A 20,733-nucleotide genomic window follows, 5' to 3' on the forward strand; every position below is an offset into this window, starting at 1 on the left:
TCCGTTTTTGCTCCTTCTGGTTTACTGTTCCACTTGTTCACTGTAGTGGCCAGTCTATTTGGTCTACGTCTATATGATGGCTGATGGAATCCGTGGATAATTGGCATGCCTCTATAAATTCTCCGGCTGTCCTCTATTTAGCTTGTGCTAAGATCGTTGCGATGTTCCAGTCGAATTCGTGGACATTGTCATCTGTGTGCATAGCTGCTTGGGACAGCCGGTCGTGGCATTTAGTGGCAGCATGGTGTTCATGGATGTGCATTGTTTTTTAAGGTGTTTTTAATTGGTTCTGTAGTGTTTCGTTGATCCTATTGTTTTGACGTGGCGTGAGGCCACCCTGTAGTTAGGTGTCACCATCTACAAATAGTTTCCCTGCATTCTCAATGTATTGGGCTTGTCCTGAAGAAACGTTATTCCGCCATTACCCGCTGATACTATGATGATATTCTTGTCATTTTTGAGTATTTTAGAGTTTCTCTCTCTTTTTTCAATATAGAATTCCAGGCCTTTTTCAATATGTAATTTCAGTTGCATCACCTGTAAACCTTTGCTGTAAATGCTGTGTCTTATGGTCTTATACTCCACAACTACCTGATGAAGGAGCAGTGCTCCGAAAGCTAGTGCTTGCAAATAAACCTGTTGGACTCTAACCTAGTGTTGTTTGATTTTTAACTTCGTGCACGCTAGAGAAGCTATATTAGGACCAATGTTAAATCGGGCTATAAAATGTTGCAGCACTCCCGACCTGCGAAGGGAAGAAGAAGAACACCTCCACAGAACATAGAACACAGAACATTACAGCGCGGTAGAGGCTCTTCGGCCCTCGATGTTGCGCCTTCCTGTCATACTAATCTGAAGCCCATTGCCCTACACTATTCCATGTCCGTCCATATGCTTGTCCTATGACGACTTAAATGCACTTACATTTGGCGAATCTACTACCGTTACAGGCAAAGCATTCCATGAACCTACTACTCTCTGAGTAAAGAAACTACCTCTGATATCTGTTTTATACCTATCTTTACTGACTTTAAAGTTGTGTCCTCTCGTGTTTGCCATTCCCATGCTTGGAAAAAAGCTTTTTTCCCCCCAAGAACGGATATCCCGACAATTTCATCCGAGGAACAGAAGAATCGGCCTATCGAGCATAAGTTCTTCATCAGGAACGAGGCTTTTGGACCAAGGGAGCTGAGAGATAAATGGGATGGGCGTGGGGCTGGTGTGGGGGGAAGGTAATTGGGAGAATGATAGGGAGATGAAAGTGGGGTGAAATGGATAGGTCAGAGAGGAGTGTGGAGCTGATAGGTGGGAAGGCAGATGGTCAGTTAGGACAGATCAAGAGGGTGGTGTCGAGTTTGAAGGTTGAATCTGGGATAAGGTGGGGGCGGAGGGGAAACAGGGAAACTGGCGAAATCCAAGTTGAACCCGTGTGGTTAGAGGGTCCCATGATGGAAGATGAGGACTTATTCCGCCAGGAGTCGGCTGGTAAGTGTCTGACAATGGAGGAAGTCCAGGAACTGCATGTCGTTGGAGAAGTTGGAGCGGAAATTAAAGTGTTCGGCCACGGGGCGGTGGGGCTGCTTCATCCGTGTGTCCTAGAAATGTTCTCTGAAACTTACTGCAAGTCGGCATACTGTCTCCCCAATGTAGAGGAGACCACATTAGGAGCAATGGATACAGTAATTGACATGTATGGGAGGGCAGGTAAATCTCTGAACGGATGTGAAAGGCTCTTTTGGGGCCTTCAATGGAAACAAGGGGAAGTGTGGGTGCAGGTTGTGTGATTCTTGCATACGCAGGAGAAGGTGTCGGGAGGGGAAGGTGATTGGTGGGGGCATAAACTTACCAAGAGCGTCACTGAGGAATTTACAGAACACCGATATGGGTTGGGAGGGAATATTTCCCTCATGGTGGGGTGTGTATGCAGCTGGCGCAAATGGCAAAGGATTAGACAAGGTATGCGGACGTTTGTGGGTTGAAAGGTGAAGACCAGGGTGTTCTGTCAGGTGAAGACCAGGGCGTGTTGCAATTGGAGGGGTGATGTTACAGGGCAACAGTGTGGGAAGTGAATGAGATGTGCTGGAGAGTATCATTGACTTCCTGGGAGGGGAAATTGCATTATTTGAAAAAAGAGGCAATCTGGCATGTTCTGTCGTGGAAATGTTTCTTCTGGAAGCAGATGCAGCAGAGGTAGAGGAATTGAAAATAAGGAATAGCGTTTTTATACGTGGAAAGATGGGCTAAGGTGTAGTCCAAGTACCTGTGGGAGTTGCTGGCTTTATAGTAGATGTCCGTGTTGAGTTGTCACGCTCAGACAACACAACATAAAAAAAGGACACTTTATGCATCATGTGCAAGACTAACGAAATCTACAAGATTTCATGCAAAGACAGCATGAAACGCTGTATAGGACAAACAGGCAGACAACTAGCAATGCGCATCCACCAACACCCAGTGACCACAAAACACCACGACCAGCTATAACTAGTTGCGATACGGACAGATGGCAAGGAGCACAATTTCGACTGGGGCAACACAACGATCATAGGACAAGCGAAACAGAGCACTGCCGGAGATTTTCGACAGGGATGGCACTCATGAATGGACTCCATTAACAGCACCTAGACCGAGACCCAATAAATCAGCCAGTACAATGAACAACCAGAACTGGAGACGGGAAGCAAACAGAACGGAACCAAGTAAATTCCAGAAGATACAGTATCACAGCGCTTCACAGGAGGCTCCAAAGCACTGGAGATGTCACCTGGACACGGGGCTAAACGTTGCAAAATAAAGTTGCCAGGTCGGTGAACATAACCACACCATGGTAACCAGCAGCCATGGCGAAACGTCAGAGCTTATTATTATTTTGCGAAAAGTATTTGTTCAGTTTTATTGAAAGAACATTGGAAGCCTCATAGGATTGTGTTCAGAAATTAACCAGCATCCTATCCAAACTGCATAAATAGAACGTATAATCGGTTCAACCAGGTTTCACGCAGAGATCTGACCTGTGCATTATTGCCATCTACTTGGATCATAATGTTCAGATATGAGTGGTAATCTCATTGAAATTTACAGTATTCGTACAGTTGAATGTGCAAAAATTTCTTCCCAGCTGTTGATGCTTGAACCAGAGGACATAGACTTAGAATAACGGTAGGCCATTGAAGATCATGTTCAAGAGGAACATTTCATTCAGATGGTGCTGAATCTCCAGAATCCTTAAACCAGTGATAGATAGAATCTCAATTATTGAGGCAAATGACATAATGAAAAATGGCAATAATGCAGGAAAGAAATGATCAACTCTCACGAAATGGTTGAGCAGGCTCAAAGGTGGAATAGACTACTACTGCTCCATTTTGAAAGCTTTCCTCCATCATCCACTCCAACAACAAGTGAGGAGCTGATGGACTTTACCACTAATAGTATGACTATCTAATCAGTTGCCTCTCTTCCGATTGCTCACCAGGCCAAACTATCTCTAACGTTCTTATTTGAATTCTCGACTCATACTAGTCTCGAATATTTCTCCTATCTCCCTTTATGTCCTATCAGTGATCAATTCTCCATTTGTCCCACTTCTGAATCCCTGAATTCGATTCCCAGAGTGTCCTCTACGGATTTCTCCGAGGTCTCTCTCTCATGTCTCAGCACTGGGTAGCATCAACTGAACGTTGTTAGTCTACACATGTACACTGACGACATGCCACAAAATTATTTTAAACCCATTATTATGCAGAAAATGAAAGATAATTTTAAAATTCATCCTAGTAAACACGGAGAAGATAAAGCCATTGTCCTTATTCATTGTTACAACTTCTGTTCCTGAGCGACCAGTTCCATCCCTCGCCAGGGGAAATGCATGAGACTCAAAAATTCAATTTCTGTATTATATTTAACCTCAGAACACGTTGTTGATCACATATCACAGAAAGAAACATTTCATTTACCATTGAGCACAGATGTTAAAGAAAGATTTTATCGAACTATGGAAAGACTTCAGGAGTTTTCATCTCCACGGGGAGAAATTTTATTTTCACTGCAAGATGGTCAGTAACCACAGAACATAACTTGAGAATAAATGACAGAAGTCCACGTGGGGATGATAGGAGATGATCTTACTTTGAGTACTGTTGATCTGAATGATCTGAAGTCTGGTGGAAGCAGATCTTTCGAAAGTGACTTGGAATTTTGCTCAATAAGGAAATGTTTACCAGGCAAAGGAGAAGTAAGAGGGGAGTGGGATAAATGTCCAGGATTTTCAGAACAATCCAAGCATAATGCGCCAAAAGGTCGCATTCTGTACTTTCAAGTTTTATTTTATGTATTTATAATGAGTCAAAGTTTAATTATTTGCTCAGCTCTTGTCTCACTAATAAGCAATTGATTCTTCCTTCAACAACTGGTAATAATTGCACCATCTAAGTAAAGCAATAGCTTAAGGAAGACAGAGGGTGTTGGTTGATAGAAAATATTCATCCTGGAGTTCAGTTACGAGTGGGGTGCGGCAAGGATCTGTTTTGGGTGCAATTTGTTTGACATTTTTATAAGTGACCTGGATGAGGGCATAGAAGGATAGGTTAGTACATTTGCGGATGACACTAAGATCGGTAGAGTTGTGGATAGTGACGAAGGATGTTTTAGGTTACAGAGTAACATAGAAAAGCTGCAGAGCTGGGGTGACAGGTGGCAAATGGAATTGAATGCGGAAACGTATGAGGTGATTCACTTTGGAAGGCGTAAAACGAAGAGTACCGGTAAGAATTTTGGTAGTGTAGTTGAGCAGAGAGATCACGGTGTCCAGGTACATAGATCCTTGAAACTTGTCACCCAGGTTGTTAGAATTGTTACGGAGACAGTGCGTTTGCTTTTATTGATAGAGGAATTAAGTTTCTGGTGTAGTCACATTTCGAGCATTGTGTATGGTTCTGTTGACCGCATTAGAGGAGGGTGTGAAAGCTTTGGAAATATTTCAGAGGAGATTTACGAGGATGTTGCCCGTTATGGAGCGAAGGTCTTTCGGTGAAAGGCTGCTGGATTTGAGGCTATTTTTGTTAGGAATTAGACTGTTGAAAGGTGACTTAGTTGAGTCATGTAAGATAATCAGAGGGTTCGGTAGTTTAGACAATGACGGCCTTTTTCCAAAGATGGCAATATCCAGCACAAGAGGAAATAGCTTTAAATTGAAGGTTGACAGATGTCAGAGGTTGTTTCTTTGCTCAGAGAGTAGTAGGGACATGGAACGCACTGCCTGCAACAGTCGTATACTCGCCAGATTAAATTGCATTTAAATAGTCATTGCAAAAGTATATGGTCGGGAATGGAATAGTATCGATTAGTGGGGCTTCAGATTGGTTCCACGGGTCGGTGCAACATCGAGGATCGAAGGGTCTGTACTGCACAGTGATGTTCGCTATTCCAGGTTCTATAGCAAAATTATTACATTTAATAATCACAGTCGTATTACATCAATTATCATGAACCTGTTATATTGAAGTCATTTGCAAAATATAAAAGATGACTAATCGGGATATATTTGCATTAATAAGGCAAGTCCAAATACTTAAATAATCTGTTAGTAACATCTCAACTGCTTCCCCTTGCTTCATTGACCAGCTAATTAGATTACTTACAGCGTGGAAACAGGCCCTTCGGCCCAACAAGTCCACACCGCCCCGCCAAAGCGTAACCCTCCCAGACACATTCCCCTACATTTGCCCCTTCACCTAACACTACCGGCAATTTAGCATGGCCAATTCACCTAACCTGCATATCTTTGGACTGTGGGAGGAAACCGGAGCACTCGGAGGAAAGCCACGCAGACATGGGGGGAATGTGCAAACACCACACAGTCAGTCGCCTGAGGCGGGAATTGAACCTGGGTCTCTAGCGCTGTGAGGCAGCAGTGCTAACCACTGTGCCACCGTGCCGCCCAAATATAAGACCTCCGTTCCAAACATTACTTTACTATGTATGACACTGATTCTGAGGCATTAAAAAGGGGTCACAGTGGGAGAAATTTGGAAAGCAGTAATTTAATATAATCCCTTTCAAAACTTTAAACGCACCGATCTCATTCCTTATTTCATCATTCACTGTCAAACTGTTCTCTCTCCCTGAGAGAAACTATTGCTATTCTCTGGTTATCAAACTTCCTTGTGAACTGTCGAATTCGAGATGCCGTCTGATTCACTCCATTTGTCATGCTGTAACTACGGATATGGTGTTGTTAGACTGTAGAGTACCGGCATATGATCATACAAAATGCAGATCAGACTGAACAGTTTTGGGGGACAGCAAATTTTACCCAAATCATGTCAATCCTAATGCTTTCAGCAGATCTGCACAATTAAGGAAATGAGACAAATCCTGTTCCCTGCACTTTTCCTGCAGATGGATGTTCCTTACCCACTGGCTGAACAGATTCATTTTAATCTCCCTCAATGAGTGAGCCCTTACAGTCATTTTATGTCCTATGGTTCTAGATCCTCGCGCTAGGGAGCCAACTTCCAAGCATCTACAATATTCTCGAAAATCCATGAAGATTCTACGTCTGTCAATAAATTCGCATTATCAATCTAAATTATAATACGTTCAAGTTCAATCTACTCCACTTTTTCTCATGAAAACCTCACTGAGGATCAACCTATTGAATATTCTCTCGACTGCAATCAATGTAAAAACGTTTTCTCTACAGGTAAAGACCAAACCTGTTCATAATATTCTCCATGTGGTTTGCCGAGTGCCTTCTTTATAATTTTCAAAGAATTCCACATTTTTTCTTTTCTGTTCCGTTTGTAATAAATATCAGAATTCCATTCGCCTTCTCTATTGCCTGTCCAACCTGTATCAACTTTACCCGGATTTAGAGAGAAGGGCTCCCAAGTTCCTCTGCAGCGCAGATTTCTGCGGTCAATCTGAAACCAAAAAGTGTAAGCCTGACAATCTTTGTTGTACTTTAGAGCCAGTTGGCACTTAAATTTGGAAAATGCCAGAAATTGATCAGATGCATTTAAGGATTTTGATAGATATGAATGCAGATATTGCAGGGGCACTTTCAAAAGTCTGTGAGTCTAGCCCAGACGTAGGGGAGAAAACAGAGGAGTGGAAAGTGTAAACTAGATTCTCTGCAGTGTGGAAGTAGACCCTTCGGCCCAACAAGTCCACACCGACCCTCGAAAAAGTAATCCACCAAGACTCATTTCCCTCTGACTAATGCAGCCAACACTGGCCAATTTAGCATGCAAATTCAGCTGGCTCGCACATCTTTGGAATTTGGGAGGAAACTGGAGGAATCCCAGGCAGACACGGGGAGAAAGTACCAACTCCTCACATACAGTTGCCCAAGGCTGCAATCGAACGTAGGACCCAAGCGCTGTGAGGCATCAGTGCTAACCACTGAGTCACAGTGTCCAAGAAAGCTTGTTTGAATTAGCCCAGCAATTGCAAACCATTCTGTTTATCATCACTGTTTAGAAAGCTTTCAAAAACAATTATTTGGGCTGATATTAAAAATGACATGGAAAAGGATGGGTGATGTAGGAAAAGTCAGAATTGGATTCTAAATAGGAAATCATGCTTGGCAAACTTGTTGTAGTTATCTGGAAGATGCCCTGGCAAATCCTATTATGGAATATGGTAGAACGTATAGTTTAAAACAATCTGGAATTAAGAATTTAATGATGCCCATGAGACGATTGTCGATTGTCTCAAAACAAACACCTCGTTCACTCATGTCCATTCGCCAAAGAAACTGCCATCCTTACCTCATCTGGTCTGCATATTACTCCAGACCCACAGCAATGTGGTTAGCACTTTTCTGCCCTCTGTGAGGATTGGTAAATTCGTCAATAAGTTTTTTCAAAAGGAAAATAAGTGATAGTAACGTTGTTCATGTGATGAACATGAACTTTCATAAGGTGCTTCGTCAAATGCATTTCAACAAACCTTCGCTGGAAAGTTCCATATCATGGAACAAAAGGGACTGCAATAATGTGGACACAACAATAGCTGAGTAATAGGAACCAAAAATAAATGGTCCAGAAGTATTTTATTTAGGAATGAGGAAGGTTTTTGGACCCTCGTTTGTTTTCATAAATGTATACGAGTGATCTGGAGTTTGGTGATTATGGTCAATTTCAACATTCACCATTACCGTGAAACTGAGAGAAATTGTAACTGTGAGGAAGTCAGAGTAGAACTCCAAATAACATTGGCATTGGTAGAGAGCATTGTGACGTGGTGGAAGAATTTGAATGCAGTGAAGTGTGAGACATCGCAATTTGCTAGCAAAGAGAAGACCATATAAAATAGAACATACAATGTGAAGAAAAAAGAACGAAAAGGGATGAGGATGCATATGTGCAAGACAAGTAAAGAGACTGATAAGTAAAGCATAGAGTATTCTTGGTTTTATACACATGGACATCGAGTACATGCTAAGGAGATTATGTGGATTTTTTTTACACAATAATTGTAAAACCTCAGCTGCAATATCATACAGAGCTTTTGGTGTCATAAATTGGAGAAACTGAAGAAGTGCTTCACAAGAGTACTTCCAGGTATGAGGGAGTTCAGTTATAAACGCAGAAGATTTCGAGATTTTTCTTTTTGGACAGAAGAAAGCTAAGTGCAGATTTGCTGGTAGATTTCAAAATACGAAACAGGCTGAATAGAGTAAATAGTACTAAACTGCTCAGTCTCATTTCTGAATAATAACCAGAGATTACAGATTTAATGTGATTTGCAAAACAAGACAGAGTGATCTGAGGTATTCACTCGATGGATAGTTCTGGTTGCTGGAATGAACTGTTGACGCATGTTTAACAAAAATAATTGAGAGGAGTTTGGATGATTATTGTAATAAAAATAATGAGTAACGTCATGGGGGAAAACAGGAGATCAATACCTGGTAATTGCGGACAGTTAATTGTCGAACACAGAGACCGGTGGTTACAGTTGCATAGTTTTACTTGAAGGTGGCATCACATGTAGACAAGAGGACAACCAAGGCTCCCAAACCCATGCAGTCTTTTTCTACATTCTAGCCAAAATCATGCACAGGACTGCCCAAGCAGACCCATTGCTCCTGTACTATTGAACTTACCTCTTCCTGCACCAACTCCTTCCCCCCCACCCACCCCCCGTCCAGTCCCTTTCCACTTACATCTGCTATTCATCTGATGCTTTAAGTCAGTGTCCGAAACTCCAGTTCACGGGCGCCAGCCGCATTCATGTCTTTGTCAACGTGCCGTTCCTCGATCAGAATGTTATCATGCCTCTCCGCTTCTTGGAAAAAAAGGACTGAGACTTTCTCATCCACCTACACCCTGCTCTGCCTGGACGAGGTCGTGTTTACTGTGAACAAGGTCTATTTAACTCATCTCATTTCCTTCAGTGCAAAGGCATGGCCATGGGTAGCCACATGGGCCCCAGTTACGTCTGTATATTTCTGGGCTCGATGGAACATTTCTTGTGCACGTCCACTTTCGCTTTCATTGATACAACGATGGCATTATTTTCACTGCCTTTCTGTCTCATCTGGGATTGGAAATTTTTTTCAATATCCCTTCCACTTTCCACCAGCTCTCACCTTCAGCTCATCAGTTTTTGACTCCTCTATTCCATTCCTCGACATGTCCATCAAAATCCACTCTAAACTAATCTAATCCCATAGCTACCTTGACTGATTGTTGCCTGACCCGCTGCGCTTTTCCAGCAATATCCTCTCAACTATATACCGCCTATTTCCTCTCAATATTCTATTCCATTCTCCCAGTTCCTCTGTCTCTGTCCCGTCTGATCTGACTGACAACTTCGACAAGGCGGGGTGTGTGGTCGAAATGTCCCCATTCTGCCTCAACCAAAGATTCCCAAGCACCGTAGTTGACCGGATCCTCAGCAGCGTCTGAGCCATGTCCTGAAATTCAGCCCTCACTCCCTCTCCTCTCTCCCTCAATAACGATATAACTTAGCATGCCACCAGCATCGACATGAAGAGGATCATTAGCTGTCATTTCTTTCACTTCCACCGGGAAGACGCCAACAGGCACATGTTCCCCTCCCCTCACTTTTCAGCCATCCATGAAGACCAGTCTTTCTGTAATGCCATGACTCACTCCTTCTTCACTCATAACTCTCTTCCACCCCCATAACGTAAAAGCATCTTCCCTTGCAATCACAGAGGATGTATCTACCGCCCATTTACTTCTTCCATCCTCAGTATTCAAGCACACAAAACACCTTCCATTTGATATAGCGGTCTACATGCACGTCACTTCATCTCGTAGACTGTATTCGCTGCTCACAGTGTAGTTTCCTCGACAGATTGGGTGATGGCTTCACAGAACAGCTATGATGTCCGCTAACAATACCCAGAAGTTACAGTTGCGCGTTATTTCTTCATCCCACATTGTTTCTTAGCAAACATCTCTGCCTCAGGCTTGCTGCAATGCTGCAGCGCCGTTCAACATAAGGTGGGAGAACAGCACTTCATTTTCCACTTGAGAAATCTACAGCTTTCTGCACTCAATTTCGAGTTCAAAATGTTAGGGGTTGTGCACCTTTCCCCATGTGTTTCCGTGCCCTCATATTCCAGATCTTGTTATGACATGGTTTGCTACGACACACAACACATTGTCACGTCGAAACTGTCCCCAATGGAAGCTTCTCATTCTCATGGAATTAGCTTTTTTAGTCCTTCGTTTGTCTGTTTCACTCTTCTCTCTCTCTCTCTCTTTCTCTACCCCCTCTCTCCACCTATTGTTTACTCTATCCTTCCTCGCACACTATCCCCAGCATAAAATCTAACCTGTTCCGAGTTGGTAGCAGTTCGGAAGCAGAATCCCCAAAACCAAAACGTTAAGTCTGATTTGTCTCCATAGATGCTACCAGATTTGTTCAGTTATTTTTTCCCAGAGATAGATGTTTTTGTTTGGACGTCGTTAAGGTTTGGTACCTTGAACTGCAACGTTTGTATTTTACATAGACCCGGATGCTATTCCTTGTAACATTCCCTCCAATAGTCAGAGAGAAAGGAACTTTTCATTGGCGGAACTGATGCAGTTTCATTAATTAAATTTCATTGAAAGAGCGAATTTGAGGAGGTGCAACGTTAAATTAAATGCCATTGCAAACACACTGTTGGAGAAAAATCAGATTCTAACGTCTTCTTTCAATTGAAAGCAAATTCCTAGAACAAATGTCCACTGTTTTTCAAATGTCCATAAATTGAAAAACACGAGTCATTGCCCTCAGGGAGGAAAAGAAACAAATGTCGTCTGCACTTTATGGACACAAGAGATACAGACTGAATATCCAGGATGAACAAGAAGCAAGTGTCTGAAAAAAAGCGATAATTTCTTAATTTTCCACGTGAACTAACTTTCCTGAACAGTAATTTTTGTTCACCCATCAAACTCTCTTTTCCACGTGCACACTTTTCATTGTCACAAACACGTGACCTGCATTCCTCCTTTATCTTCATATGCTTCTATTTCACTTGCGTTGCCCAGTATTCTGATGCATACCCTTCCAATGACCATCTCCCTTCACCCTCCTATTTTGCAGTTGCACTGTGTATCACACCACTTCCCCTAATTTATCTGGTTTCCCCTTTCCATTTTCAGTCTACAACTAAAAAGATGGAAGCTGCTGATTCTTATGTTGCTAATACAGATCGTTGAATGTTGCAGTCGAAATTAGCAACGCCCCTTAGGAACAGCCAACAGGTTGATGCACAGTGAACAGGATGGCACTTGCTCCCCGTGCTACAGAGTCGAGTTGTTTTTACCGGCGTTTCTGTGATGATGCTTAATCAAACATCCTCATCACAAATAGAACAAATCTCACCAATCCTCTTGAGCAAATTGCTTAAATAAGCCATGCACTGTATTTTTTTCTCTTTATTGTTACAGCTAATCTTCTGAAGTCATTTTGAGTTGAGTGTGTGTCCCTGAACAGAGGTTCAAAATGGTAGCTTTCCATCACATTCGGCAGAGCTGTTGGAGATGATGAATCAACTTTTGTTTTGCTCGTTGCTTCCAAAACACACGAAGAATATCTCATACTAAAATAATAAGATGTTTTATATTTTAACATTTCGCTTTAGCTCTCATACAAGTAAGACCTTTCTGAATGAGTGTGACCCCAGCCGACATTACATTGAGGGTTTCTTCCCTATCATTTTCAATTAGTTGTTTTCAGGAGATTGAATGTGTGATGTCAGAGGTACTGGGTTCAACATTTTTATGGCACGTAATCACAAAGTGGTATGTCGTCCATATTGAGGAACCTTTCCAATATATAAATTTCATAATTTGTAATTCAATGTTCATAGCCTAATGCATGCGAGTCAACTGAAATAATTACTTCATTGTTCTTGTTAAAATCAGACGCTTTGGCATCGTCCAGAAAGGACAATATAGAAATCGAATGTTTTGGAGAAACTCAGCAATTTTAGCAGCATTTGTGCAGTAGAAACAGATTTAACTTCTTGAGTCGAACGTCGCGTTGTGGCACAAAATGTTCATATTACTTCCAATATGTTCAAATTCAGTTTCTTTTGATATGTGTTCTGAGCTGCTGTGATCTAATCATCTCCATCACTTTCTCTTCTCATTGTAGATTTATTTCATCCCGAGTGTTTTGCTTTTATTGACAAGTCGAGATGTTGAAATGATTCCAACAATTCAGGCTGTTGAGCCAATGTAACTTGTATCATATCGGTGCCTGCTTTTTATTGAAGTTAGAACAAAAGAGTAATTTGTTAATTTGTCTTAAATGCTCGAACCTCAGGAAATCCATTTCATTAGAAATTGAACATAGAGCATTAAAGCGCAGTACAGTCCCATCAGCTCACAATGTTGCACCGACCTGCAGAACTAATCTGAAGCCGAACTAACCAACATTATTCCATTCTTGTCCATATGCCTGTAAATTGACAATTATATGCCTTTAAAGTTGGAGAGTCTATTGCTATTGCAGGCAGTGCTTTCCACTCCTTTACTACTCTCTGAGTAAAGAAGCCACCTCTGGCATCTGACCTTTTTCTATCACCCCACAATGTAAAGCAATGCCACATTGTGCGAGCCATCGCCATCCGTGGAAAAAGGCTCTCACTGACCAACCTATATAACCCTCTGATTATCTTTTATGTCTCAATTAAGTCGCCTCTCAACCTTCTTCTCTCTAATAAAATCAATTTCAAGTCCCTCATCCTTTTCTCGTAAGACCTTCTCTCCACACCAGGCAACATCCTGGTAAATCTCCTCTGCACCCTTTACAAAGCTTCCACATACTTCCTGTAATGTGGTGACCATAACCGTCCACAATACTCCAAATGTGGCCACACCAGATTTTTGTACAGCTGCAGCATTATTTATTTATAATGACAACCATCTCCCCAGGTTCTGAAAGCATTTAATGTACATCATTACACGAAGATGTTGGTCATTAACACTTCGCATCCGCTCAAGCTCAGACTGAGCTGTATCCTTTCTATCTCCCTCCTGAGCTGTCCCTGTTGTCCTGCACATTTCTTTCTTTCATAATAATTCAATTATCTTCTTCAATTCCATGATTTGACTTGATTCTGTACTCTCTCTGTCTATGCAGCGCATGCAAAATATATATCGCTTTGAAGGTTCCACTCCTGTGTATTTCGCATCTTTTACCAATCGAACAATATGTGTTGCCGCTGGCTCTTCATTCTGTCAATATTTGGGATATGTTATTTTTCTTGGTCGATCATGGACAAACCTGGCAAAAGTTTGAACGGTTCAACCATATCTTCTTTCAATCTTCCTTTTTGCAACCATATCCCAACTTCCTCATTCTGTAAAATTGACTAACATTCCTCCACCCTGTGAATCGTTTCTGCAATCTCTCTTGGTTCCTTCCCATCCTTTGTGGTGCCTAGAAATAAGCAGAATATTTCACATGGGGGCATAATCACTGTTAATCATTAGTCTTCCTAATCTCCTTGTTTTCTTACTGCATTTCGTTCTTGAAGAATTTGACGTTGAGGAGAAAGCAAATGTGAATGATGGCGGGAGGAAACATGCATCGTGATAAAAAAAAATTGATCGATAGTACAAAGCTTAGAGGGGGAGGCAAGAGAGATGGGACACAGAGATGAGTGTGAGAATTTGTTTATGAGATGGAGAGAAAATGTATAGATGAAGCGATAAAGTAAAAGAGAAAATTGGATTATTGACTAAAGTATTTGTACTTCCCGAATTGCTTTGGAAAATTATGTGCGATCTAGTCCTTTGCACAGTGAATGCATGGTAGTGTAATATGTTTAAATTCAGAGTCTCATGTCATATCTTTTAACACATAGAATGTCGGAGAAATTGCTGTTCACAAATCTCAGCAAACGGAGACTGTTAAATGTCTCTGACTCTTTAATCCATTGGCTTAAAATATGAAGGTAGGTGAACGTATCACGTTTGTCTTCGCAGTCAGGTCAAAACATCCAAAAGTCATTGCTCTAAATCAAACTGATTCCAAGAAAAGATTCGCTGAAATTGTACTGAAGCGTATTGTGAGTTAAGAAACAACGCTGCCTTTATTAATGCAGTGAGAGGAACGTATTGTGACCTCAGTCTGAAGACAAACCTGATGGGTTCATGCGCTTTGATCATTAAATCTACACTTCTTCTGTGTAGACAATTGCAACCACAGACCTTCCCTAATTGGCAGCATTTCCACCGAGGAAATATCAGCATAGAAAGAGAAAAAGCTATTGATTTTGTTTTTGCGGGTACAGCGGTATTGCGTGTGTACAAACCAGCAGAATCATCTCATCTCACCTGTGAAAAGTAAGCATCCATCATTCTCCCTCATCACAAACCTCGCTGGAACAATTTCAATTTTGTGGTAATTAACCCAGACCAGGTATTATTGTGGAATAAAATGCTGTGCATTGAAAGGAATTGACTGGAGCTATTTGTTCAGTGACTGTGATCAATGCCAGTCTCAATGGAATTTTGTCACTGGAGGGATTCCGTGTTCTATTAATAAGAGACTCATTTCAATCAGTTTTCCCGCAGTAGCAGCAGGGCTATTATCTCCAACATTGACAGGCATCAGCAGCTCCAGGACGAGAGTTGAAAGAATCTGTGATCAATAAACGGGAATGTTGCAGCCATGGATAAGAATCTGAGATCAATAGATCAGAATGTTACAAGCATGGACAGGAGTTTGTCCTGGGGTCTTTACTACCTTTCTCGCGATTGGGCATGGTTAGGATTGCGGATAGAAGCTGTGCTGATGATTATCCAAGTGGGTTATTATCCAATCCTCGCTATTGTTGGTGTTCCTGGTAAGTTTTCATTTATTACTTCTGCAAACATTGTGAAGGTTATTAAAATTTATGTTACCTATGTTTGGCAAAAAAGACCTATTGTACAACCCAAATAACTGCGGAGATTGTAAATAAAAGACAAAAATAAAATTTGCTCGAAGATCTTCGCAGACCTGGCAACATATGTGTAAGATCAGTGGAAGCATGCCTGGACTATTCCTCAGAGGAAGGGTCACTCCACCCGAAACATTCAATTTGATTTCTCTCTACATATCTTCTGAGAATTTTTAGCAGCTTCCATTTTTGTTACGTAGCTATTATCTTCATTTTCAAACACAAACTCCACCCCTTTTCTATGAATTTCATACCCTTCACTTACAAACACCTGAGGAGGAAGGAGATTGTTCAAATCCTCAAGGTTCACTTTTGCCCTGACCTGACGCATATCTCGGTATTTTCTCTGTCATAAAACCTGTTCATTACTATCCCAGTAATATTCCTGGTCTCCACCTCTTGCCTCCGTGTTATTGTTAAATAACCCAGCATCAGTGATTAAAAAATACAGACATTATGTTTCCAGTTCTGTTCTGGCCACTCTTTCAGTTTTCAATACTGAGACTGCAAACTTGTGCTTGTCTCTACAGTTACTTCAGAACATGGATATCACGTCAGAATACCAATTCCACTGAACAGATAGTTCAGAGTTAACTAATTAAAAATTTAAATTTCACCGCAGCTGATGGCAGAACTTAAGTTCAAACAATAAAATTTAGAATGAAAACTAATTTCAGTAATAGCACTTATTATGAAGCTTAAGGTCTGTACTCTACCTGTGAGAGAGAGAATGAATGTTATTCTGAAATGACAGCTTACAAACACCCGTCGTAATCCTAACGAGCAGTGTCAGAGTGCACTGAAAAATTGAAAATATATACGATTTGGCTGCGAAATAATAACTTGAGTTGGTTGATGGTTTGACAACAATTGGGAACTTAACCAATCAGTTTAAATTATATCCCAGAATAAGAAGACCCAATCGAGATTGAATTTAATGCTTTTGTCAACATCGAACCAATCAGACAATATAGTGTTGGGGGTTTAATTAAAAAAACAGACAGTTTGTAAGAGGAACCGAATAACGGCCAGCGAGAGAATAACTGCCATCGAGACAATTTGCAACATTCTCAATCAAATGCATCTTTTCATATGATACATCTTACAGTAAAAAGGAAGAAGACAACCCAGGGAGATATTCAACCGGAAGAAGGAAAAGACCGACGATAACAGTCATTGTATGATTTTGAATTAAGTTGATGTAATTTTTATATTTATCTTATGGAAAAATATATTGGTGTAGAGTTGGAGACAGATAACAAGGAGTTAAGAGAAAGGTGGGCTTGGAGTTGTGTTCCGTTTTAGTTTAATGCTCACTATTTTAGTTAAAGAATAAATGGATATTATTTTTCTTAAATAGTAGAATTTGTCCGTTCTCTATCAATCATAATTTAACAGATTGCGAGGTGAGGTAAGTATTTCTGGGTGTTTGGTTGAATTAACAGAGGATGTAATCACCATGTCATCACAATTTGGGGGCTCCAGTCTATAATTGGGACAGGGTTAAACAAATACAGTCTGAGATTTGGAGAGATTTGAAAAGACCTGTTGTTCAAAATCCCAGCAAATTTAAGCATTTGCCGATACATGTTCTAGAACTTTAAACAAAACGTAGGTGAGAAAATGTATTTCATACAGTTACGTATGATTGGTTAAATCATAAGTGAGAAAATGTATTTTAAGATTGATAAAGAGGTTTAAAGATGGGGTTTAAAGATGAATCCCAAATTTGGGAAGGAAGTTTAGAAAGAAAGAGAAAGCTATACTTTTAGAATTTGCAATTAGGTTAGATTTGGATCTCAACAGGTACAAAAGGAAAGCTGAAATTTTAATTGAGTTAGTCAAGCAGTTAGGTGTGTTAGAGAAACAAACAAGCGCAGAAGAGTTAGAAAAACCGAAATTAAAATTGAGACAAATTCAGTTAGAAAATAAAGAAAGGGAATGCAGAGTCATGAGAAATGAAAGAGAAAGAGAATGAAAGAGAGAATTTGAAATTCAAAAGTTGCAAATTAGCTGGGGAAGTTAAGTTAATAGGATGAAGATGAAGAGAGAAAGTAGTGATGTATACATTTTTGTGAAAGCTTTTTCACCTTTTGTTGAGAAAAATGTCGAAGCCTTAGTTACTTCCTTTGACAACGTGGATCAGCAGATCCAGTGTTCAGATAACTTGTGGGTATTGTTAGTTCAGACACAAGAGGTCAGTGGAGCTCGTGAGGCATTTGCAGCGCTATCAGCTAAGGGGTCAAGAGTTTATGCAGATCTCAAACACGCTATTTTGAATGCTTATGAATTGGTAACAGAAGCATATAGACAACGGTTCAGAGACAGAAAGAAGGAACCAGTACAGATTCATTTTGATATCAAAAGAATGAAAAATAGCAATTTTGATATTTAGGTGTGGCCCTTAAGAATTGATAAGATCTATGAGGCTCTGAGAGATTAAAAGTATTCATGTGGATGAACAACAAGTTCAGGAATGAGAAAGGCGACAGGGGTGTCAGATGAATATGCATTAGTACAAATAGGCAAACTTTAGCATGTATTTCATGCAAGTATTTCATCCTGTGAGCAATAGAAATTGGGGGAAGAGGAGAACCTGTACAACAGAAAGAAATGTGCAGAGAGCACTGGTAATTGTTTACCAAAGAGAGTGCACAGCCTCGGAAGAGGCTGCGTAGGGGATTTGGTGCCTGATCTGTATAAAGACATCGCCTCTGTGAGTCAAGTTTACTCAGAAAGAAGTGGGGGGGGCGGGGAAAGGGGGAGGGAAAAAAAGTTTTAAGTTTCAGAGATACTCTAATAATAAAACATAAATATATTTGCACTTTTTCTGTCCTGTCACCGAAAGAGTGACACCGAATGAGTGCCAACTCAATATTAGGAAAGTAACAGGGTAGTGATTGACACAGCATCAGTTCCAGGAATACAGTTTGATCTTGGGAACGATTTAGTGGTTTGTAAGGTGGAACCGATACCCCTTGTTGTGGAGGTGCCAAAAGAAAACCAGGGAACGAAAGAGTTAAAATAAAAAATACACAGGAGTTTTTCCAGAGTGGATATTAACAAGGTCCCACAATCATAAGTCACAGCAGGAAGTTAAAACGAAGAGAAAGACGAAGAAATTAAGGTTCAATTAGCTAACACACATTGATGTATAATGGACGGAGAAAAAAATCCCTGTACAGCCAAAAGGTCAGGCAAAACTGCATCGACCTGAAAGGCTAATCGACTTACAACAGAGAGCGGAGACAATTAAAGATAAGTTTTATTGTCTCGTTATTCTGTTGTAAATCCATCAGCCTTTCAGGTCGGGGCACATCTGCCTGATCCTCTGCCTGTTCAGATTTCTCCAGCAGCATTATATTGAACAGTGCATCCGCTAAATGAAACACAATTTCTTCATCTTTCTCTTTAGCATTTGCTTTGTACAGTGACTAATGATCGTCTGATCTGTTAATCGGTGTGTATATGACTGTATAGATATGTATATATACGCACACATATACATTATATGTACACACACACACACATGCGCATGCACACACATATATAGACATATAATGCATCCTCAGGAAATGAGTCAGAATGTATTATTGCGGTTCATTATGTTAAGGATTGAATCCTAAGATGAAAAGGGAGACCACGGCAGGCTAGTGCAAAGGGGAAATGGGCAGAAGTGCTCCAGATTATGTTGGCAGAAGCATACAGGCAGCAAGTGTTATGTGTCGCACATTAACTACCAGTAGGAGGTCACGGAGTTTTAACGAAACCTCTGACTAAGGGTCAAAAGCATTTCTGTTCGTCTGGTCTACACAAGGATGTTGTTGCATTTTGAAATACATGTCATACATGCCAAATGATAGGTAAGTGACAGGCAGTAAAAACAAAATGACATCTTTGTTGCCAATTACTGCATTCAAAAAATCTTTCAAGTGAATTATGATTGAATATGTAGTTCCACTTCCTAAAACTAAGAGAGAGAAACAGCACTTGCTAACAATAAAGGATGTGTCTATCAGAGTTCTGGAAGCAATTCCAGTACAGAAAATTAATGTAAAATGTTGCCAAAGGAGTTAATGGGTTGCTTCACTCAGTATGGGCTAGGGAGAGAGATTCAGCCCGACCCAGGCTCTAATTTTACTGCTCAGCTGTTGAAGGAAGGCATGGATAGCTTAGGGATATAGCATTTTAAATAAAATGCGTATCATCTTCAATCCTGGGAAGCTTTGGAAAGTTGGCATCCGACCCCGAAAACCACGTTAAAAGTGTACTGTCAGGATTACCCGAATGATCAGAATATAGGTATTCAATACATATTTTTTGCTATAAGAGAAACCTTGGGCAAATCTTTCAGTTTAGTCCCTTTGAGTTGATACTTGGGCATGAGGTGAGAGGTCATTTGAAATTAATTAAGTGAAATTAATTAAAGAACAATTGACAGGATGGAGGGCGGAGATTTTACACGTTGATTATGTTTCTGAGGTGAGGGAGAGATTGACTCGGGTAGCTGAGTGAGCTAAACAGGACCTGAAGTCGGCAGAGCACAGAATGAAGCAAGTGGCAGATGAAAACTCTGAAATGTGGACGTTTTCCAACTGGAATGCATATTAGTATTGTACCAGTGGTAGGAGAGCCCTTCAAAGCTAGGTTTAGTGAACCCTATCAAATGGACAAAAAGTTAAACCAGGTAACTATCAGGCAAGGAAAAATCTATGCCGAATAGAAAAAACACCGAATCGGATACATCACGTGAATAAGGTGAAACTTGTTTTAAAAGACACCAGGAACTGGCAAACAGGTGTTAGTTACTACCCCGCAGCATGACGAATCAAATTCAGATTCCATGGAGTTTGATGTGCCTCAAAATACGTTAAAGAATGAGGAAGTCCTTGAGGAATGGGTTAGGTTAGTGAACGATCTGTCTTAGGAGAGAAGAACCCAGATGAAAGGTTTGTTGCAGCAGTATGAGGACATATGCAGCACTAAGATGGGGAGGGCTAATACCATTGCGCCTAAGGTGGAAGTATGGAATGCTGTTCCGGTAAATCAACACAGACTTAAACCTTTCAAAGTCACACATGTCCTGAAGAAAGTGGATGCGATTCTTGTCGGTTATATCATCGAACTGAGTCAGAGTGACTGGAGTTTTCGGATCGTGTTAGTTCCCAAACCTGAAGGGACTCAACGATTTTGTGTGGACTACCGAAAGATCAATGCCATTACAAATCAGGCTCACACACAATTCGAAGTTTGGAGGGCTGGAAAGAAAAAGTTGGATAAGCAAGTTACATTACAAAGTTGGACTT

The 20,733-nt window shown here is 40.8% G+C and overlaps 1 pseudogene; it reads left to right on the forward strand.

Moving 5' to 3' along the window:
* The first annotated feature begins 15,156 nt into the window (after positions 1–15,156).
* The window catches only part of LOC148134897 (putative G protein-coupled receptor 139), a 36,924-nt pseudogene continuing 31,347 nt past the window's right edge, over positions 15,157–20,733 (forward strand).

This window comes from Chiloscyllium plagiosum, unplaced genomic scaffold (assembly GCF_037043375.1).
Source record: "Chiloscyllium plagiosum isolate Xiang-an unplaced genomic scaffold, Cpla_swu_hap1 HiC_scaffold_52, whole genome shotgun sequence".
NCBI classification, from domain to species: Eukaryota; Metazoa; Chordata; class Chondrichthyes; order Orectolobiformes; family Hemiscylliidae; genus Chiloscyllium; species Chiloscyllium plagiosum.